We start from the raw sequence: 23,177 nt of genomic DNA on the forward strand, positions 1-23,177 counted from the left end.
TCACAAGGTGAACACACCCGTCACCAGCCCCCAGATCAAGGGAGGGATCCTGAGCCCCCACCCAGAAGCCATCCTCATCCAGCCCCCACCCTCCTGGTTTCTGAACTTCATAAATATGGACTCATAGACCTGTTAACTCTGTTTGACTTCCTTTTTTTTCCCTTTTCTTTTTCTTTTAAAGGGTGAGTAAAATCTGAAGCAAAGAGGCCAAAGATTGGAAGCCCCTCCCTACCCCTACCCCGCCCCATCAGAACTGCTTGAAGAGAACTGCTTGGAGTTAGAAAGACGTTCTGTGCCAGGAGAGCAGTTCGGTGTTACTGTAACCGATTGTATTATTTTGTGAAGTATTTCTATAAATATTTAAGAGGTGTACACATACGTAATATACGAGAAGGAATGGATGTAAAGTAGTGTGATCTGGGGTCTCTCCACGCCTGCCCCCAGCGTGGGCAGTGGGGAGGCCACAGCGGGGCCCCTCCTTGTTTGTACATTGGCCTCTGTGCCACAACCAAGCTTAACTTAGTCTTAAATTTCAGCATATGTTGCTGCTGCTTAAGTATTGTATAATTTACCTGTATAATTCTATGCAAATATTGCTTATGTAATAGGATTATTTTGTAAAGGTTTCTGTGTAAAATATTTTAAATTTGCATATCACAACCCTGTGGTAGTATGAAATGTTACTGTTAACTTTCAAACACGCTATGCGTGATAATTTTGTTGTTGTTTAATGAGCAGATATGAAGAAAGCACGTTAACCCTGGTGGCTTCTCTAGGCGTAGTGGGGGCGATTCTCCTGTTGGGCTGTGTGTGTGAACACGTGTGTGAGTTTCCGGTGTACTGTACTGTGATTTTTTTTTTTCTTTGTTTCTTTTTACTGTCTGTAACCCCTCGCGGGCTCTGCCTGAGTCAGGCTGGAAGAGTCAAGGTATCTCGAGGGCTAGCAGTAAACGTTGCCTTGTCCTTTTGTCAGACTCGCTTCAAGTCCAGGGCATCTCTTAAGATCATTGGCTGCCATTCCAGACACCCCAGCTTGTGCCTCAGAGGAGATGCGTTCCCCCGCGTGGATCGTTGTGGTGGACGTTGGAACCTCAGGGTACAGAGCTCACATCTCTTCATCCTCGTTGGTATTAAAAATTAGCGTGCCCGGTGGGGAGCCTCAGCTGGGCCATGAGCACATTCTCTAGAGAACGCAGCCTTCCATACCTCTCTGGTAACCAGCACGCGCGCGCGCACGCACACACACACACACACACACATTTCAGAGTGGATTGGAAATCTTTTGGAGCCAGTGACCCTGCTACAGGTAGAAAAACCTCTTAATTCTGGGTCCACAATAAACCCAGAGGTGATATTTTGAGTCCCTAGAATTTAAACCCTCTCTTGCTAAATTGCACAGCTGGTTGGGGCTTTTGGATTTGTTTGCGTCTTTAAATAGTGAGCATCCCATACGGTGACAGAGATGGAGGTTCTATAGGATATGAGCTTCAGGAAGGCGGTTCTCAGTGTATTCACAGTGACATCATGGGTGCACACTTCCTAAGCAACCCATTGCCTCCTCTCACCAGTCTCAGTGTTCCTTCAGTGTGATGCTTTTTTGAAGAGGAAGAAGATGCTAATTGCCTACAGCCCACTGGAGAATGTATAAGCAGACAGACCTCCCAACCAGGGAGATCTTTTTAAGATTGGCTTCCATGCCAGTTCTGTTACCTGGCTCTGGGGCTTGGTCTTCCTAGGCTGTTAGCTGGAGACCAGCGGGTGTCAAGAAAGCCCTCGGTACCCAGACTAAGCTGCTGTCGGAGCACAAATGGCAGCTCCCGCTATGCCTCCTGTTTCACATGGAAAATCTTCATCGAAAGGCAACAGGCCCCCAGTAGTACCAGCAGGGTAGTGACCTCAGACCCTAGAACTCGCTGCGAGGCTGTCAGATGCTAACCGGAAGCTACCTGTGGCTGCTAGATGTGTGTGTTCCTCTGCCAGGGGCCCCGATGGCCCCACCTCTACTGTTTGGTGCCTCTGTCAGCCACACTGTCTACCTAACACTCAGCTCTGCTCAGAGAACTTATATCCTGCGTTCAGGAGAGAGACGATGCTAAACTCGGAGGTCTGCTTCCCTCTGGCTCAAGGTGTGCCCTCGCCCCTTTCCTGAGCCCAGCTTGCGTGGTGCGTGACCATTTGCCCGGCCCCTGCTTTCTGCACAGCATAGAACTTTCTCCGATAGTCACATTGGCAAAGGGAGAACTCGGGGGCTGGCAGGCAACCAGAATTTCTCTCTCTCTTTTAAAATCGTTTTATTTTGTCTGTCTTGTTTGTTCATTTGGATGTTTTAATTTTTTAAAAAAAAAATCTTTGCTGATATTTATAATTTTGTATCATAAGAATGTTTTCCTACAGTATTTGTCATGCCAGTTTATAACAGAAAAATGCAGGGATTTTATTTCTATTGGAAACACTATTACAGCTATGTTTTACTTTTGAACAGAATTTTTATTTGTATAGAGTGCTTACTAATGTTAAATAGTTCAGAGTATATAACATTTTCATTAAGGACTCATGGTAGGTTTTAGCGTAAGGAGTTTAAAGGAAATAAATATTCAAACTGGGTCTCATTGTCTGCCAGTTTTGGCAGAAATGGGTTTGTGTCATTTCAATTACAAAGATAAAAGTATGCCATATAATTTATTTATATGAAAATTTATTTTTGTAGTGTACATAGTAGTCCTCAAGTCTTTTGACAGAAGTATATTTTTAAAGAATTTATATGTGATGAATCCATAACGTCTGGAACTTTGCTGAGACACGAGTGGGACACACTTTTCATTGTAAAGGACAGCAAGGAAAAGCAAATGTTTAACAGTGTTAAGAGAGTGAGACTGAGTGAATATTCATGCAATTGTGGAATGTGTATTAGTTACCATTTGTGACCTAGTGTGGCTCTCATTTTAAACCTCGGAAGGCAAAAATGTACAAACTTTCTAAATATTAATGTTCAAACACTGATAGAAATTCTAACATGAATAAAAAATAATATAACTTGTTGGTTATGTCTTTGTTTATAGAATGTTTTTTAATTAAAATACTTCACGAAGGCAGTGAGCGTGTCAGGCCATCGTAAACTCGGTTGTTTTTTGTCTAACTGTGTTAAATACTCATTTTTTTGCTCTCCTCCATGGTGGCATTACTGATATTGGAAAGGTTCTGTTTATTTTCTGACACCAAGTTCCTTCATTACCCTTCGGAATGATCCCTCCTGTCATCTCTCAGCCTTGTTATTTTTTGTATGGGGCCTAATAATTAGAGGGGATATTTACAGAGCCAATCCAATGATTATTAAAATAAATGAAGGTGCCATACTGAAAAACAGTATAGCTGATAATATGGGACTGATGGAAACGGACAGAAAATGTTTTTTCTGAATTTGTACCATCTGGTTGTACCTTGTCTTCATCGTAGCTAAGGAGAGAAGTGAGACCAGGAATAGCTTTCCCCATTTCACAGCCGGCAGCGAGGCGTGGTGGGGAAGGACTCCAACTGCTGTAAGCCTGTGGTGAGGAGTCAGCGGACTGCAGCCCACTGGCCTCCTGTGTTTATAAAGGTTTATCAGAAGACAGACACGCTCATTCCTGTAGAGCCATTCCTACAGCTGCTGTCCAGCTCCACCGACAGAGCTGAGTCGTGCTGCAGAACCTAAAACGCTTACCAGCTGGCCGTTAACAAAAAGTTTGCTGGCCCACCTTAGGACAAGGTTATCGGAGGCCAGTGATACACAAGCGGGCTGCGTGGCTCGGTGGCGTTGGCACGCTTTGGAAATTTACTAGAAAAGCAGGCTCTTCAGTGCCACCCCAGACCCACTGAGTCAGAACCCTGGGCCTGAAGCCCAGGAGTCTGTCTTTAATGAGCTGTCCTGGTGGTTCTGATGCACCAGCAGAGGCAATCCCTAAATTCCTTCCAGCTGAATGTGGCCATGGTTCTATAATTTGACTCGGGCCACACGGCCAACGCGGGCCAGATCTGGAAACAACATAAGAGATCCCAACTCCTCTGTGTGGTCTTTCCACAAAAAACACATGTTCATCTGCGGGAGAGTGGAGATCTGTGAACTCTGTGCCTGGGATATGAGAGAGGAATTCCCTTTTTAGTGCTCTGCACCGCCCTGGGGCGGGCCTCCGTCGAGGGTGTGGGCCGATGACAGAACAGGCGGGCGGGGAGAGAGTTGAGGGGGCCGATCCAGACCCTCTTCCATCCCTCCCACCGAGGGGGCTCCAGCTGACCAACTCTGACCTGGGCAAGGCTCCTGATCTCTCAGGGCCCCTGTCCTCATCTGTATATATATCAGAGGTGGCGTGTGGCCCTCGCTGACTTCTGAGGGTTGAGAGTCGTGGTGGTGGCGAAGAGATCTGGACCAGAGGCGACAGAGTCCACCGAAAGAATCAGAACAAGCTCTGGACCCCACACTGAGTTCTGTTCAATCCCCCCCACCGCCCCCCGTCTCAGCCTCACCTCCCAGCCCCTCACCTGCACAGTGACACGGGCCCTCGCGCAGGAATGCGAGGGCTGCTGCGAGAAGGTGACGTCCTTGCTGAGCCCCTCCTGCGAGGCATCCGGGCGCAGCAAACAGACCAAGCAGTAAGCTGCTCGGGTCATGCAGTGGCCTCCTTCGTGGATACTTTACCTGGGAAAAACAATCATAAAGTGTCAGGCAGGGATTTCTCTCTTCTCTAACCTCATCTTCCTACCTCCTGGCATGATCAGCCACCCTTTCCTCAGCCCTTCAGTGGTGAATTTTATACATAACATTCACTTGGTTCATTCAGAAGTCATAAGGAATATGCACTCCCTGAAACTGTACATGTAAAGCATTAATTGCATTAATTGGAATTCAAATTGAGAGACACTTTCCTTTAAATGTGTTTCCCCAAATGACCATTCATTGCCATCCAATTTTATGTTCTTTATAAATTACATATACCTCTGTAAGCTAACTTCATTTTTTACACTGGCCTATGGAGAAGTTTTTCATCAGATTTGTGTCCCCAAATCCACCATATTTATTCAGGACTTAGGTAAACACAAGGCCCCATTTTTTTTGGCACGATGGACATATTTAACAGCTTCGGGAATGCTGCTAAATTTCGGGCAGCAGCCACGTTGATGTAAAGGCAGGTGTTTCATTTTTGGTAACTGGCAACTGACCTCCCAAAAGGAGAAGTGGAGATGGCCTATTAGCCGTCCAAAATAGACTATTTGCCAAGTTTTAATTGCTTTTAATGAAGGCTGCACCTAATGAGAACACAGCTCGAACACGAATCTGTTCAATTGTTCACATTGTCATGATGGAAGGCGTGCTGGACGCCATTTTCTGCGTAGGTTCCCTGCCAGGAAATCCCAACAACTGCCATCGGGAGGATCTTGAAAGGACATTGTGATCTGTTAGGAACATAGCGGACCTCGGGAAGACAGAGAGACCCGCGGCAGTGTTACAAAAAGAAATGAGCTATAGAGATAACCCAAATTCAGCTTGGCGTGGCCGAAGCAACACGACCGACATGGCAGGGCATATTTATTATCATTGGCTTGCCAGCACTCCTTAGGGATTTCCTTTCTTGGGACAAAGGGAACAAGCTCTTTCAGCTGAGATGCTGTGAAGGGAGCCAGCCTTGTAGAGGTAGCTCTTGCTCTGAGAATGAGACACACCCCGGTGAGCCGTGTCCATCAGAAGAGGCATCCGCAGCCATGTCTTTCTCAAAGTCAGTTAAACCCCTTTACATCCCTCTTTTTCCTGGAGAGTATTCTCCTCCTTCAGCTGCTTCCTACCTACAGGACTTGAGGGTACAGGAGTGTGATGTAAGCTCCCAACAAGGCAAAAAAGTCAAGTCAGGTAAGAGCTCACACTAAAGCAAGCCCAGGAAATGCCTCTGTCCCAAAGCACCATCTTTGTACACAATGGACACCAGCTTGTATTTCTGTGGAACAGGGGCTGGTGGATAAGAACCTGTTTTATTTTTATAAAGAAAAAAAAATCACGTAGATGGAGGACAAATTGATGAGCAAGTTCTGACTGGTGAGTTATTATATAATAATGAGGATTGCAGCATAAAGCCCAAGTCAAGATGCCAAAAGAATAATCTTCATAATTACGAAGTTCAATCAGCAGCAGCAGTAGGTGGATTCCTGTTGAGAGCCTCTTCTGAGCAAGAGAAGCAAGATGAGGCAGGAACAGAGAAGAGCAGGAGGCTCCCTGCTGCGGACTGAGGGGAACAGCAGCCCGCCAGAGGAGACATGGCCAGGGGTCCAGAAAGCGATGCTGATACCACAGAAAAGACTAAAATGAGGAAGAGGTCTGAAAAAGACAGCACGGAACAGATCGCCAAGAGCTGGTCAAAGACCTTCTCCTTCAGGACACCCATGGGCTGCAGAGCAGCTGCCAGCCCAGAACACTTGTATGTTGACAGCTGAAGTGTCAGTAAGCTCGCTTGGCCCCAATATCAATGGATGCTTTATCTTTGTGTCTACAGCTCCCACCTAGCGTGGAATTCATGGGTCACGGGAGCTGGTTATGAATCACGGGAGACTAGAGCTCCATGAGACTGCTGTCCTCTTATACCCAGGAAATCTGGAGAAGTCATGCCATGCCCAACACCAGCCAGCACCTCCAGCAGTCAAGTGAGATGCAGAACGGGGATCTGGTTCGGTCTGACGTTCTTACTCTCACTCACTGTCCTCATTTCCTCCCCAGTCGTTTTACCTGATAATTTCAAAAGAATGGGTGACTGCAGTCTACACAACTCCTGTAACAAAAGAGTCCTGGGCCTCTCGGCCACCGTAGGTGTATGCATAATTATGCACACAGAGTATATGTCTGCACCAACGGCAAACAGCTGCCGTGCGGGAAGCGATTAGCAAATCTCTGCATGAGCCTTCTGCTTACACTTAAATTCCAAAAGCTAATTGGCTAAAATGTTCCTCCTTAATTAGAAGCAATTAATATGTGAAACCACGTTTGCATTTCACAAGAGTTTGCACTGCACGATTGAAATCTCCTAGTTCGTTTACTAATGTAATGGTCTCTAATGGCCTGTAATCATAAGGTGCACACAATTAAGGTGGGATTTTCAAAGTGTAAGTAAGGGAGGATCCTCGTATTTATGAATTATTCTTCCACTGCTGAGGACGTAACCTGCATCCACCCTGGACTGGAAGACACCCATCATGCATGCGTGTGCTTGCCCTAACACACCCCCCTGCCTAGGAAGTCCTGGCCGGTCAACTTTGACCCCTTCCTGAGTTTCCTCCTCTTTGTTCTCATTCTCCCTCCCATCAGAAGGCTTGTCCTGTCTCATCCTCAGTGGAGTCAGACCCTCTCAGCATCAATGCCAATGGAAGTCCTTCCAAAAGACGTGTGCCAGTGGTGGAGCTCCACCCTGGGTAGCGGTAATACTAGCCGGAAAACCACGGTTTCTTTCTCAGTATCTGTCAAGCCCTAAGTTATCTCACCAAACAAACCCAACAAATATGACATTGATAGAGACTCAAAATGAGCAGGACAGAGCGCTAAAACGCAGCGCTAAAAAGGTCTTCTAACTGATTAAGCCAGGCCCACCCATGATAATCTTCTTTTTAATCAACTTAAAGGTGATTCAATAGGGATTTTAATCACATCTGCAATATTCCTTCACAGCAGCACCTATGCTAGTGTTTGGTTGAACACCTGGGAGAAGGTGTGTGCAGGTTACAAAATGGCCTGCTTCCCTTCCACCCCCCGAGCCTGGAGAGAAAATGACCCTAACCGGAAACACACTGGAAAGAGAACGCTGGGGACTGCAGCTGAGCCTAGATGAGGAGACACAGCAGAAGCCATCACAGAGAGGTTAAGCAGCTCTGTGGGCTCCATTACAAAGAACAGAATCCATTCTTGCTGATTTAGCAAAGAGAGATTCAAAGGCAATAAGTGAATGAGAGTAGTAACAGAATTTTTGAAAAGACTGGAGAAAAAAACTGGGCTGAGTTTTGAGGAGCAATGCCAATGCCATATAGGAATATTTTACCAAGAGAATTTCACCCCTTTTAAGATCAAGAAGCCACCAGTCAAGCTAGAAGCTTCTGGAAAACTTCTGAACCACACCACCACAACCACACTTCCCAGGAGAAACAGCAGAAACAACCCAAATATGGCCCCAAAACTCACGTCCATTTTCTACTTTCTCTGACGGCACTGAATGGGTGGGACCAAACCACATTCTAATCTCTAGCTGCAAGGGAGTCTGGACAGTTTTTATTTCTTCACCCCTGAAATATAAGATGGGTGGAATGGCTGTTGGGCACCAGTCCACCACAGTAATATACAGCTGTACCACAGCCTTCAGCCACTGGGGAGCAAAGCCAGGATTCAAAGTCAGTTCACACTTTTCACCCCCCAGCACACTTCCTCACATGATCCGCAATGGTCTTTCTTATCTTTTCAGATTGGGGGATCTTTTCTGTCTGGGACTTGTCTAGCAATATTTCTGGTCTCTAAATTTGCATTTACCTATTATATCCACAGTTTCCATTGTTGTCATCGGCTGCAGGATTTTCTGATACAGCCTATACAGGAGAAAATAAAGACAACCAGCTCTGTTTCTAGTCTGTCCACATCACTCTGGGCGTTGGGGAGGCTGTAGTATGGACAGCCCTCCTTTCTTCCTGAGCCAGTCACTTCAAAACGCTTCTGTCTATGGAAGCTAGCAAAGCAGTTACTGGACAATTAAACCCAGTGATCTTAGTGACGCTTGGAATTTAACAGAATGCAAAAAGATGCATTTGGAGAAAAAAAAACCCCAAACTTCTGGCAATGATAATTGGAAATATCTGCAATGACAATCAAGCCTTCCTCGGGTCTTTATGTCCTATTACATCAGCCCTAGATGTCAGAATTCCTACATAAATCTCAGTGAACACACGTGGGCCAACTTCTGGGGAGACACACCAATGCAGCAGCGCGAAGCTGTCAAAGGACCATGACCGTCCACTGTGGGTGATTCCTGAACAAAGGCAGATTTACACCTGTGCCAGTATGACTCCTTCATAACCATTAGGAACTTGGAAACAGACATTTTAGAGTCTCTAAGGGGAATCAAATCACCATTCCCAGCAAACAGTCCCAATATCAAAATTCCAAATAAATGAGGCAGAACTTCAAAATTGGTAAATCTAAACAAAAGGGTTTTCTGACACAACTGTATACTTCTTCCTAGGGGAGAACCCTCACGGTAAGCCTTTGTTGAAGAGAAACAACCTTTCTTAGGTGGTTTGCTCAACAAATACCACGCATACAGTATATTTGGCTGTATACCTATAAGAGGCCTGATAAATGACAGAGCAAAACCTATATACATATTTATTTCGGACAGTGTGATTATCTGGGTAATCAGAAAAACCCTTGTGAGTCTGCAGAGACCAATGTTTACTGACATTGGAAAAAGTCCCTGATCTACTGATTAATTAAAAAGCAGATTACAAAAAGGGGTATATTACATGTTTCTGAAAAAAAGTATCTTTATATAGTGCACAGGTCAAGTTAGAGAGAGTGAACCATTTTCATTATATTATTCATACAAATAGTATTCAATGTTATGTATTGATATTAATGTAATATTTGATAATTATTATATATTACAACTGAATATGTTGCATTATATTATTATTTTATTTTATTTTATTATTGTTTTGAGTAATTTATACTTTGTGCGTACCTGTATTTTTTAATTACTCTGCAAAAAACCATCTTTCTATCAGGAAGCACTTTTAAAAAAGAGATGTATTATCTTCCTTCCTCATTTGCTTTCTCTCCGCTTTCCCTCTCCCCTTCTTCCTTTTCAAACTAGCGTTTTAAAAACTAGTTTCTTCAGGGATTTCTTGCAAGCAGCCTTGATTCACCACGGAAGCAAGGAGCCTTCTGCAACGTCGTGTAACTTTGCAGAGGATGCAGACGTGCGCGCGCTGGGAGAAACGAAGGCAGCCCGGGCTCTGGGAGATGCTGCAAGGCAGGCAGGGCTGGGCTGGAGTCTGCCGTCAGACAAAGGCACCACTGCACATGGGAGGCGAGCAGATGCCAACAGACAGCTTTTGTGAGTCCCTTCATGTTAATTAACTTTTGTGAGAACCTTCATGTTAATTAACTTTGCTGGAGCTTTCCCTGGACTTGAAAGCTTTGGAGTGGTTTGTTTTTGTAAAATGCTTTGACTCCAGAGAGAGCCGCTTCAAGAGGGAAAAAAGGAGAAACAAAAAGAAAGAAAGGGAAAATTTTTAAGTGGGGCTTTGCTTACCAGGAAATTTCTTCCCTTGGCTCTGTCCCTCCCCTCCCCCCACAAGGACTGATTCAACCATCAGAGAGAATTTTAATGGCTTTTTTCTTACCCTAAAAAATAAACCAGAACCAGACTTTCATCGCAGTGGAAACTGGCTTTGCCTCACCCAGCAAAGACAGGTGTGTGTGTGTGTGTGTGTGTGTGTGTGTGTGTGTGTGTGTGTGATGCACTTGTGTCTGCAAAGGAAGCAAATTCAAGGTATGAGGAGCCTCTGCTTAGTTTATTACAAGTAGAGAAAAAGGAAATCGGAGTTAGATCTATGAGAGCTGGTCCGATTAGTAAACAAATTTGCTCATCCATAGAGCGTCAGGACTCAGGTGAAACACTGGTGGCGGTTCCTGGTGTTTCCAAGACTTTATGTGACTGGACCGGATGTTACAGTCTAACAGAGGCTAAGAAAGAAGAGAAAGTGCTGGGAAGTGGAAAATCTAATCAGCCCTCTAGCGATTTATAAAGTCTGCATGGCATAAAGTTACGCTCATATGCCCATCACCTACATTCTGTAACTAACATTTTGCTGTATTTGCTTTTTTCACATTGGTAACCATCTATCTGTTGCTCCTACATGTCCATCGAGTCATCGTATTCTTCAAGCGTTTTTAACTGGCTGACATCAGTATACCTCACCTTTAAACACTTCAGCATACATCTACTAATTAGAGTTCAACATTCATTTATGCTTTGTGGAATTTTTAAGGTAAAATTTACATACGGTAAAATGCACAAATATAAAGTTGACCCGTTTGATGAGTTTTAACGAATGCATACAATTTGCCTTCTTAGAAAAGTACTTTCAAATTTAACAAAAACTTGTAAAAGAATCATGTGAAGCTCTCCCTTTTGCTCTCTACCCAGATTCACTACTTATTTTTAGCTATTTGCAAGTAAGTTGCATACATCATGTACCTTTACATCTTAATAATTCTGTGTGTATTTCCTGAGAATAAGAGCATTCTGTTATTCAGGAAATATGTCTTTGATAGGATACTTTTATCTAAACTACAGTTGTCCATATTGCAATTTTTGACAATTATCCCAGTAATTTTCTTTATAACAGGTTCCAGTCCTTTGTGAATTGTGGTTTTAACTTTAATAAGCATCCTTCTTTCTCTGGTTTAATGATTTTTGGTTTAAATTCCATCATCTTAAGTCACAATAACAACCCTTGAATTCTTACTGTTTCCATTAGCCTGGTAAATCTTTGCCCATCTTTTTATTTTTACTCTTTGAATCACTGTGTTTTGATCAGGTGTGTCTTTTGATCACAGCAAAGAGTTGGTTGTGCTGCATAAGCCAATTTGAAGAACTTTTCAAATATAGGTGAGTTAGAGCTATTCACATCAACCATCTGACATATGTTAGGTCTCAATTTTATGTTATAATTACCATGTGTAATGTATCATATTTACTGTGCTGCTTTCCCTATTTAGAGTATCACCTATATTTATTATAAGTTTCTTTTGGTATTTAAGAATTTTTTTGTTCTAATTATTGCCTTTGTATTTATGTATTTTGTAGTTCCCCCTACTCCTTTTTCCTTACTTACCCTTTTATTATCTGAACCATCAGTGGTATCATCTGACTCCGACTTATACTACAACAGGCAACACAATCCTCTTCTGCTTTTCCCCTGTCTTTGTCCTGTGTCTTCCATTCTCTAGTTGTGTTTTTTTATCTTTGTCAGAAAATACAACTTTTGTATGCTCGTCACCTATCTTCCCTCCTTTTTTTGACTCCTAGCTCAACAATTAGCTACATTAAGTGGTCACCGTTGGTTATCTCGCTGAAGTTTCTCCTATTATCACTTAGCGGAATGAAGCTCATTCTCTCATATACTCTCCAGGAAGAGCCTCTGTCCAGTATACCACGGCTTGGATAGCTCAGATGGGTATAAAACTCTTGACTAGCACTTCCCTTGAGGATCATGAAAATGCTGCTTCACTGTTGCCCTACTTTGTGTAGGGCTCAGGAGAAGCTCATGCCATGCCTGACTTTTTTTCTTCCTACAAGTAACTGGATCTTTTTGCCTGGGGGCTCTAAGGATTTCTCTCCTTTGTCCTAAAGTCCGATAGTTTTACTAGGATATATCTTGGGAATCCCTGTCTCACGTCAATTTTCAGTTACACAGTAGGCCTATTCTATATATAGACTGAATTTTTCTTTTATTTCCAGAAAGTTGCCTTGGATTATAAATTTAAATACTAGTTCCATTCCAGGATTTTGTCTGCTTCTTGAGGGACTACAATTATTCATGTGTTGGACCTTCCATTTCAGCCACTTTCTCTTGGACCCTTTTAACTTCTTTATCTTATTTTGAGTCTCTTGGTTGTTTGCCTCCTTCTTCAATGTCTCTTGTTAAATTTATATTGAAATATATTCTCCATTGGGACTTGTAATTTATTCTTAATTTCTGAGATGTGTTATTTTTTCTTAACATCTTTCTTGAGTTCAGTCAGTTCATATTGCGTTTCTTCCTGTTTTGCGTCTACTTCTATCCTTAGGATTTTTTTCAATTTATGATTTCAAATATTTAAAAAAAATCTATCTTCATATATTTGCTTTTGGGTACTTAATTCAGTTTGGAGGGTTGTGTTAAGTTTTCTTCTGCTCTGTCAATAGTGTTTCTTGTGGGGAGGAGGGAATTTTCATCAGCTCAAATGTTATGATTAACATTTTCTGTTTTCTTCTTGTAATTGTTTTATAGGAAGTCAGCTTGATTTTTTTCAATTTCTAGGTATTTTGTAGGCAGTGTTCCTAGAGTGCCTTCTTATGCTAGATTACTGAAGTATAGTTTCTTAAACGTATGACATTGTTGGCAGTTGTGGTGGTGGTGGTGGGGGGGACTGATTGGTGCAACAGTGTGTGCTGATAAATGTTTAACAATCAGATCCCCAGGGGAAGAAACTATCCTGATCTGTAGCATTTGCGAGTTTCTGTGGCATATATACTCCCTCTGTGGTGGATTTCAGGCCACCAGTGGCATGTCACTGAACACAGGGTTAGGAAGAGATGCTGTCAGTCCTATGAGCCATTATGTCCCCTAAACATCATGTTTCTCTTTTGTTTTTGCATGATCTTTAATTCTCTCTCTTATTTTCTTCTTGTTCTTCATGGCAGCAACCTCAAGGCCACAACCACTTCTCTATCTGACTTTTCCACTGAAGCAGCAGTGTTTCTTCAAGTTTCCCACTTCCAGGGCTGTTTGTTTTAAGCCCCTCTGCTGTAGCTGGTGCTCTGAACGACTCAGTCCAGGTGTGTGTGTGTTCAGTATTTTGCCACTTACTGTTAGGCTTTTCTGGGGTGATTTTGCCTGTGCTTCGTCTATCTTTCATTTTCTTCTCTTATTTTTGTGGGTCACTTAAGTCTCCCTCTCTCAATGCTCAGCATCCACATGCTTACAGTGGTGGTGGGACTGTCCTGCAACTGGTGTTTATTTCTCTATGTACAGGTAATTTGAAGGTCATGGTATTCTCCGCATGCTAGTAATGCTGAAGGCATGGGCCATGTGTGGTTTTATTTGCACTATTTGGTGATTTTGTGTTTGGGAAGTAGATGTTTGAGGATACGTGGAGAGAGATTTGGATTCAGGCAGCCACCATCACCCCAGACATGAAGATGCTTCTGGCTTGACATTTTATTATCACAATTGTTGATTATTTCAGAGTCACACTGATGGACAATGTGAAACTTTTACTTTACCCCACTTTGGGTGAGACTTACCCCTTGGGGTAAACGTGTGTGCTCCAGTAAATAAAGCATGATTTTAATATCTAGCCAGAATGATTAATATGATGAATGGTAAATATCATCTCTACAATTTGGGGTCAGTAGAGCTGGTGGACTGATCCAACCAAAACTTTAGGTTAGGTCTCATCCAGCTGTTCATGTAAGCCTGACCTCAGTGTATAGCAATTAGGCAGAAATGCTTGGCGACGGTGGAGGGAAAGGGAGGGAAATGTGTCAAAATAATAGCAACTGGAAGCCGCTTTTATTTTGATATACAACAGTGTAGGGCAAGTTCTCAATTAAAAGCTGTTCAATGTTCCTATGGCTTTCAGTATTCACAAATGCATTTAATGTTTGCTTGTGACTTAATCTCATCCCAACATGTCCCCCATGTGAAGATTCATCATTTTTATGTTTGCCACAACACCTAGCACAGATTCCTGAGTAAAGCTGTTGATTTATTGATTTGATTGTAATTTTATATTTTAAAAGTTTTTTTTTTTTGTCAACACAGTCATAAAATCAGTGACTCAGCAAAGCACAGAGGCTACAACTTACAACCTACAGCACAGGCTACGGCTCCATATGCTCACACATACTCATTCATTCACTCATCATTCAGTCAAAAAACATTTTGAGCACGAGCTCGAGGGACGGTTTTGAGAATTATGGAAAGAAGAAATGAATCTGCCCTGAAGTAGCTGGACTCAGTTCCTTGCTGCATTCTGTCTCCAATTTCAATTCGGGGCATCTACTGGTCTATATAACAAACAATTTAATGAAAAGTTGAAAGTCAGTCCAGTGTACTGTCTGTATCTATATCTTTTGTCTATACCTTTGGATTTTTGATTCAGACATTGAAGCACCTAACTATTTTTATGTATTTGTCACTGGGATGGTAAATGCTCAATCTGAATTTATTTTCACTTTTCATTTCTCTGTTTTGATGCATCATAGGCACCAAATGCAGTTTAATGGACTGGGGAAAATATTCAGTTTTCTAACTAACTTAGAATGGAACATCTGCCACCTACTACATAAACACTCACGGAAGTTTGAATTTCATTTAAAGAGTCTGTCGTAAACTAGGTTGTTTTGTCGTAAAGTGTGTTGTTTTGATTGAAAAAGATACATATGCCTACAGAAAGATTATAATATTTTTAAAGATCTTAGTCCAAGATTGCCTTCTGGTAATGGGAAAAAAAATTAATTAGACTTCAAACTAACTGGACCTAGCACGGTTTGGTTTGGTTTGCTGAGGTAACATTCCAGATGGAAATTTTGAAACTGAAAGAGGGTAACACAAATCAGATGTCCATTCAAGGGATTTTAAATAAATGTATACATGTAAATACACCCTTTGGATACTCAACAATATGATTTTCTTTGCTAAGATTCTTTTGCACAACATGATATAGGCCCCACTTGGTAAGCAGTCTGCTTTGAAGCAATCCATCTTGCCTGGCTCCTTAGATCTTCTACTTTTTCTTTGCTCATGATACATTTACCAACATATCCCCTTAATTACACATGCCACTGCAGACCCTTATTATGCGGCTCCAGCTTCCTTCAGTGACTGAGTGAGGGAGACCCTGTCTGATTTCCCAGCTTCACTGAAGTGGAGAAATGCCTCAGTAACTCTCGTTTTAAATGTACAGCTACAAAGCTGCCTCACTTGGGGTGTATAAAGAAGTTTATAAAGAAGCAAGATGATTAAAGCAGGAAGGGTTCCACTAGCTACTGAGATTATGGATTTTTAAAAATTCTTCTCTAACTTTTCCAAATTTTTTCCAATGCATGTGTATTACTTTTCTCAAAACCACATGATCAAAATTTATTTGAAAACACACACACAGATACAAAACTGAAAGGAAATACACCAGAAGTGTAGTTATCGGAGTTAGAGTGATTTTTATATTCTTCATACTTGTAGTGTTTTCCAAATATTATTTTGGAAATAAGAACAATTTAGCACAAAAAATAGCCCATGAGCTACTAATAAAAAATTATTCCCTTTATGAAAGTCAATAAGCATTTTAAAGCAGTCCAATGTGTTGAAAGTACCGTAAAAAGTGGTAAGTACAGAAATAATTTCCACAATTTGGAAAAAGAATATTTGCATATACTGTTAAATGAAGGATTCTGAGGTGAGAGGATTATATAGGTGGGTGCTATATGCCACCACAGATTCCCTCATGAGAAGCAGGCAAAGAGAGATTTGACACACACACAGACGAGGAGGCAATGTGACTACAGAGGCAGAGACTGAAATGATGCATCCATAAGCCAAGGAATGTTGGCAACCATCAGAAGCTAGGCAAGGCAAGAAACAGATTCTTCCCCAGAGCTTCCAGAGGGGGTACAGCTGTGCCTCACCCTGATCTCAGACTTCTATTCTGCAGAAATGTGAAAGACTAAATTTCTGTTGCTGTTTTAAGCCTCACTGGCGGCTTGATATCCTGGCAGGGTTTCAGGAATGGCCACTGCTGCTGGCAGGTTAGGCACTCAGGAATCATGTGATCGGCCTTGGTGTGGAGAAGTGACATGGTTTAGTTCATTCTTCTTTCTTGCTACTGGGGCCAGTTCTTTAAAAAGCCTGTTGAGTAAGCAACTGAGAGGCTATGGAAAGAAGCTAATGTCCGCAGGGTGGGTCATCTGTCCACCTACATATCTGTAGCCACTTCTGTGATGGGGGTTTTGGGGTGGTCAGTCACATGGGATATAAATATTCTCACATGCTACTGCAAAGAAGTCCATTTCCAGTCTTCTTCCCCAAGCTTCCTTGTTACCAGGTCTCCAGTCTTGGTCCTTCCAAGTCTCTGACCATTTGTCCAAATGAACAGCCACTGCCTATGAAACAACAAAGATCCTTCCTCCAGGCAACGTCACCTTTCAGGGAAAGTCAATTAAAGTTCCGAAAACCAGGAGGATTTTCCTCACCTATTCCCTGCTGACCCACTGAGTACTCAGTTCAGGAAACCGCCCGAGAAGTCCATCAGGACCACTTCCAATTGAGCATGCCATTCTATTGAGTCTGGATTCTTTGGTAAAAGATCTTGAAAAGTTCAGGTTAACCAACATCCAAATAATTGCTGTTCCAGAGAATAAGAATAGAGAAAATAGAAGAGAGGGAATTAACAGTAAAAATAACATGACAAACATTCCCAGAACTGAAGGATACAAGTTTCTAGATGGAAAAGGCTTGGCCCCACAGATGAAAATTAACCCACACCAAATCCCAACGTTGTGAAATTCAGAACACAGCGAACCAAAAAGAACCTCCAATATTCCAGAGATTGGTTTTTAAGGTCACAATCTGATAGACGTGAAAATGCCTTTAGACTTCTCAAAAATAACGCTGGAAACTAAAAATAATGGAGCAATGCCTCAAGGAAAATCTAAAGGAAAATAATCTCCAATCTAGAGTTTATGTACAACAAACTATCAATTAAAAATGACAGTAAAAGACAAGGTCAGATGCTCCAGGTTTCAAAAAGTGTATTTCCTACACACAACACGTCTCAAGAAGCTTCACCAAAATGAGGAAGTAAACCAAGAAAGAGGAAGACGTGGGATACAGAAAACAGGAACTTCTGCATAGCATAGAGTTGAAGGGAGCTCGTGAAGAGCGAGCCCAGCCAAGCGCAGCCAATCCCGACAGAGACAGCAGGGCTCAAGGGACAGGCATGGGAAGCACGCTTGTCACCACACCCTCTGCCATTGTACCACCTGCTTATTGTCCTCAAACTAACACATGCACATCGCTTTAAAAGCCAAACAGTATTGGAAGGCATTAACAAAATATCTTGTAGTAACCTATAATGAAAAAGAATATGAAAAGGAATCTATATATGTCTATGTATGACTGAAACATTGTGCTGTACACCAGAAATTGACGCATTGTAACCGACTGTACTTCAATTAAAAAAATACAGTTCTAGCAATTAAAGGGAACAAACTACATGCAACATCAATAAATCTCAAAAACATTATGCTGAGTGAAAGAAGCCAGATCCTCAAAAATACTTTTTTATATAAAGTTCTAAAATTGGCAAAACAAATCTAATTTATTGTGATGGAAATCAGATCAATGATTGTTTGGGGCGTGTGGCGTGAGGAGTGGCACAAGGAAACTTTCTGGGGGATACAAACGTTCTGTATCTTACACAGGGATGTTCATTTGTCAAACCTCACTAAACTATACAATTCAGATCTGTGCATTTTACTGAGTGTAAATGATACTTTGATAAACAACATGTGATATGTGTGTGTATATAAATATGTGTGCGTATCTGTTCTTTGCCCCACCCCTTTCCTTTCCTCCCTTGAGAAGATGTAAGAACTAGGAACTAAGGAATACAATGTCAGGTAAAGGCAAAGCAATTACAAGGATGAGAGAAAAGAAGTCTCAGGATGACAGCTGTAACATAGGTCCAGATAAAGGGAGAATGGAGGTCTGTAGGACTGCCAAGAAAATTAACGGAATGGATAGATCCTTTCATGAGGAAGTCAGAAGACCAGGAGGTTATTAAAAGGTATAGGAGTGAATACCAAACAAAAGAGGCGGTTGGGGTATAGCTCAGTGGTAGAGTGCATGCTCATCATGCACAAGGTCCTGGGTTCAATCCCCAGTACCTCCGTTAAGAGGAGGGGAAGAAAAAGACTTGAAATATAATACAATGGAAAAAAAAGAAAGGCAATCATTAACTTCCAAGAGGGAAAATGTAAGGAAGGAAAAAGTCAGAATACTCTACAATGCTCAGCTGGGAATACTAGTATAGCAATATTATAATAATGTAATATTTATATATTACGTAATATTTATATATTATTATTAGTATTTATAACAATGTAAACACTAAATACTAACTAATTCTAAAATTTGTGACATCATTATATGGGGGGACACAGGAAGGAAGGCTGAGGGGATGGTTCCTCTACCGTAGTGTGAAATCAGTAGATGAACCAGAAGAATCAAAATAATTCATTTCATACACATATTAGTTAGAATCATAGACATGTAAATGTCAGAAAAAACAGTTTAAAAAAAAAGTTGCCCCTAGGAAAGGAATGGAGGATGAGGAGAGTAGAAACCACTGTGTTTTGGCACAAGCCGCTGAATACTATTTCACTCTTTATAAATATTATGTGTGTCCTGCATTGATAAAATAAAAATTACCTAAAAACTGTTGTGGATTTTAAATTCTATTTACAAGGCAACAATATTCTTTTCCAACAGCGGAGTTCAACTTTCTAGGGAGATTTCTGGAGCAATTTGGAAAAAATTCTGAAGAAATTCGGTAAGGTGGTTTATTAGTTCAAGAGGCCCTACAGAAACAGTGTGTCTTTATCTAATTGTTTCCTTATTTTCTGAGGTTCAGACTGAAAACAAATTTAAAAAATTGCACGTTGCTTAGCAGCAAAGAAGAGATAGGAGCATTTACCATCTGGCTATGAAAGGAGCCAGGGCCCTTAAGTAATTTGTAGAATGTGGTACCCTTTACCGTCAGAGTCCTAGCTATCAGCCAGTCAATTAATTACAGTATTTCCTAAGATCCTCTGTTCTAATATCCACCATCAACTGCATAACAGCTTTGAGGTAGGAGGGTGGGGAAGGATTGGCAAGCCTACTTTGACCCGAATTGCAAATAGCACCCCAATTACAGAAATATTAACATGGGAAGACCATGCATCGCTCAACTGAGGGATACTTTGAAATGCCCTGTTTTCTGGTCTTGTTCCACACGTCCCACCTTGGCCTGATGGTTTTGGTATTTATGTACGTCTGTACAGTGAATACACCACCCAGAGTCCCCTCCAGGACTGAGGCCCTGGTTCCCCTAGCTGTCCTGAGTGTTGGCTGCCAAGAGCTTTTAACTGAGTCCCTCCCTATGATTTGCCTTTGGTTCAGAAGAGCTACCTTTCCCGAGTTCACACCTCTTCTCCGAACAGCTCGCATCCAATGGGCGGTGGGGCCGGGGGAGGAACGCCAACCCTTTGAGGGCACTTCCAGCCCCAGAGCTGCGGTGAGGTTGGCTGAGGCCGTTTTTGAGACTGCTCGGCAGCTCAGCCTCTCCCCCTGCCCAGTCCTGCTTGCTTCCCTTCCCTCCAAGGATGCAGATCCTGAGAAAGCTCTCCAACAGAACCCCAGGATGCAAATCTCCCCAGAGCCAGCCTCCAGGGATCCCAACCTGGGACAATGTTTAATTTCAGACTTTGGCCTTTCCTTTCATGCTAAAGGTAAGAATTCTGGTATTTAAGTTTCTGTGTTTTTTGTTTGTTTGTTTTTTGTTTTGTTTTTGTTTTTTGTTTTTTTGATGGTTGGTTTGTTTCCAGGTGAGTGAAATAAAATAAAGGCCTCAGTTAGAAGTCAGCATTAATCCAAGTCCCGGGGATTATAATTCAGCTCCAACGTTGTCATGTAGGATTTATGCTCTTGCATTTCTTCTACTTAGATCACAAGTCCATTCTCTTGAATGTGAATCCATAAGAGAACCGTATCAGTCTTCTTAAGGTCTTCAGAATGGATGTTCTCGTATTTAAGGTTTTTAAGCCTGATAGGATCACCCCTGTGTGTGTGGAAATGACACCATCACACACGAAGTCTTGACTTACTTCCTAAGGCCAAGGACTGGTGCTTTTCCAGGTCAAAGCCCACAGCAAGGCTTTTTGACCACACGACTCAGACGCAGGCTGCAATCTTGCTTTCCTCCTGAGCAGACACCTCCCTTCCATGAATTGCTTACTGCCCCCCAGCCTCCTTGTCCTCCACGTCAAATGAGGATAAAGGAGAGAATGCTGGGAAGTATTTAGCCCGGGCCTGGCACACTGCAGGGGCTCGGGGATCTTCCCTTCCCGTTCCTGTCTCCTGTGCCCGACCCTGGGTTGCACCATGTCCCACTCACTCCTTCCCTCTGAACATCCTACACAAGACCAGGAAGATGGGCTCAGCGCAGGTGCTGTGCAGACTCCACCTGCGGCCTCAGGAAGGACGGGGCGAGACCAGCTTTTCCAGGTGCGCCAGGCCAGGCGGGGTGCAGCCTGGCTCTCACCCCAGCCCCGGGGAAGAGGCCACTGCATTCAGTGAACCCAGAGGCCCCGAGGGGGAGGGCTCAAGCTGCCTCCCGTTCCCTTGGGAACTGGAGGGGGGTGTCAGGATGCATCCCCTTTCTGCGCTCAGCTGGGAATGAGCTGGTGGAGAGTTTCCCCTCCAAGCAGAGAGAGACTGCGCTTCCCCTCCCCCGCCCCCACTCCCGCCCCAGCCCACCAGTTCTCTGGGCAACCCTGGTTTGCAGTTTGGGCCTTTCTTTCTGCACACAATTGACATGGAGAGCCCGGGTCTGGTCCATTCAAACACCACATGGAACACTGTTTTTGTCACTCAGCTTCTACAAACATGAGCTTATGCACCAGAGGCAAAATCGAACTGGCCAGTTCTCTCCCAGTGAGTGCTGGCGCTTCCTCCCGTGGTGCGGTGTTTTCTGCAACTTTAAGATTGAACCTTCTACATTATTGTTCGTGGGGGCTCCTGTAGACACCGAGTTCTGGTTCCTTTCTCCCCCTGATGCTGAAAGGTTCGATTCTTCCTTCTATCCATCAACAAATCGCATTGAATGCCGCTGCTCAGTGACCCAGGATGCCACTGGAGACAAAACACACCACACATATTTTCTGGTCTCCCTGGAAAATCAGTGCCAGCAGTTTCATCACTGCAGAGAGGGAAACACGCACAGAGAGGTGAAGATCTGCTTTGGGGTTTTTTGTTTGTTTGTTTTTCTAGTAAGAGATTTCTCCCTCCTCCAAGCAGTGAAATTCACATTGTCCCGATTTGTCTGCAAATTGACCAGTTAACTCGAATTCCTGCGTGTCTCACATCTCACGCCCTTTCTCCCAATCTCGTGCCACACGTATTCCAGGCTCTCTATGTGTCCTCCTCCAGTGCTGTTTGAAATTCGTCTCATTGTCATCCGGCCTCGTTAAGAGCAGCACTGAAAACATTTTAATTCGAAGTCTTATCCCCTGTGTCCCTCTTTTTAAAGTCCATTTTAAAGAATCCTCTTTTGTTAACGAATGGCCTGTTTTTAATTCGGTTGGAAAACTGGCTGGGTCGCTCAGCCCTTTTTCTCTCTTCTGCTCAATTTTCCCTTTTATGAAGAGATACAATCTTGCCCTCTGGAAATGAACCAGGAGGAGACCCAGGAGCCCTGGGCCTCGTGGAAGCCCTCACGTCGTGCTGGGTGTGACGCCGCCCGTCCGTGAGGTGGAGAAGACAATTAATCTCTTACTACACAGCAGTGGTGCCTGACTGCTTGAAGATGAAAATGTTTGTGTCCAGGGTGGTCTGCTTAAAACAGTTCCCACAGGATGCGATGCAACTTGAAAAGGAAACTCTTTCAGATGAGTCACTCATTTAACAATAATAATTAGCATTTGGGACTCTTGCTTGCAACACCCAGCAGAATATTTTATTGATTCCTTACGCGTTTCCACACTCTGGCTGGGATCTCAAACAAGGCAACGTATTAAAGACTAACATCCAGTCTCATTTGTAGGACTCTGGAATGGGGGAGGCCGAGTTTAACAACTGTTCAAGAGACAAGGACTTAGGGGATTTAGAAGACTTCAAACTCAGAATATCCATCAGGGGGACCAAGCTGTTCAAAACGCCAATAAAATGTTGGGATGCATTAATAAAAGTGTAATATCTCAAACAGAGAAAGTGATGGTCTCATTGTATTCTTTCACCATCAGGTCATATTTAGAATTCTTTTTCAGTTATAGGTGGTGAATTCTAAAATTTCTATTAGTAAATAAGAAAGCATCCAAAGAGGACAATCTGAATGATGAAAAGTCGGGAAACCATACAGATTATCATACCTAGAGCACCTAGGAGAACAGGGTTCTGGGTTAGACGGAATTGGGTTACAGTCCCCGCTCTGTAACCTACCAGCTGTGACCTTGGGAAAGCTCTACCTTCATCTTTAAACATGGAATAATAATAATAACAGAACCCATATCTCTAAGTGTTAACTAGATTACTATGTGTTGCTATGCTCATTTCTTGAAAAAGAAGAGCCCCTAGACTGGCCAGCAGGGGACCCTTGA

General features: G+C 42.8%; 1 protein-coding gene and 1 long non-coding RNA gene across 7 annotated transcripts in view; one reads left to right on the forward strand and one right to left on the reverse strand.

Annotated features, from left to right (window-relative positions):
- Positions 1 to 3,044, forward strand: part of PTCH1 (patched 1) — a 69,042-nt gene extending 65,998 nt beyond the window's left edge. For all 4 annotated transcript variants that reach the window (XM_072959166.1, XM_072959164.1, XM_072959165.1 and 1 more), the window contains one exon: positions 182 to 3,044. The gene's annotated coding sequence lies outside the window, so the exon portion shown is untranslated. The remainder of the gene's footprint in view (positions 1 to 181) is intronic.
- Positions 2,679 to 23,177, reverse strand: part of LOC116279955 (uncharacterized) — a 63,275-nt gene continuing 42,776 nt past the window's right edge. For all 3 annotated transcript variants that reach the window (XR_004189244.2, XR_012071830.1, XR_012071831.1), the window contains 2 exons: positions 4,516 to 4,672; positions 2,679 to 4,397 (listed from right to left, as the gene is read on the reverse strand). This is a non-coding gene — a long non-coding RNA (uncharacterized lncRNA). The remainder of the gene's footprint in view (positions 4,398 to 4,515; positions 4,673 to 23,177) is intronic.

The sequence above is a fragment of the Vicugna pacos genome, chromosome 4 (genome assembly GCF_048564905.1).
Source record: "Vicugna pacos chromosome 4, VicPac4, whole genome shotgun sequence".
NCBI lineage: Eukaryota > Metazoa > Chordata > Mammalia > Artiodactyla > Camelidae > Vicugna > Vicugna pacos.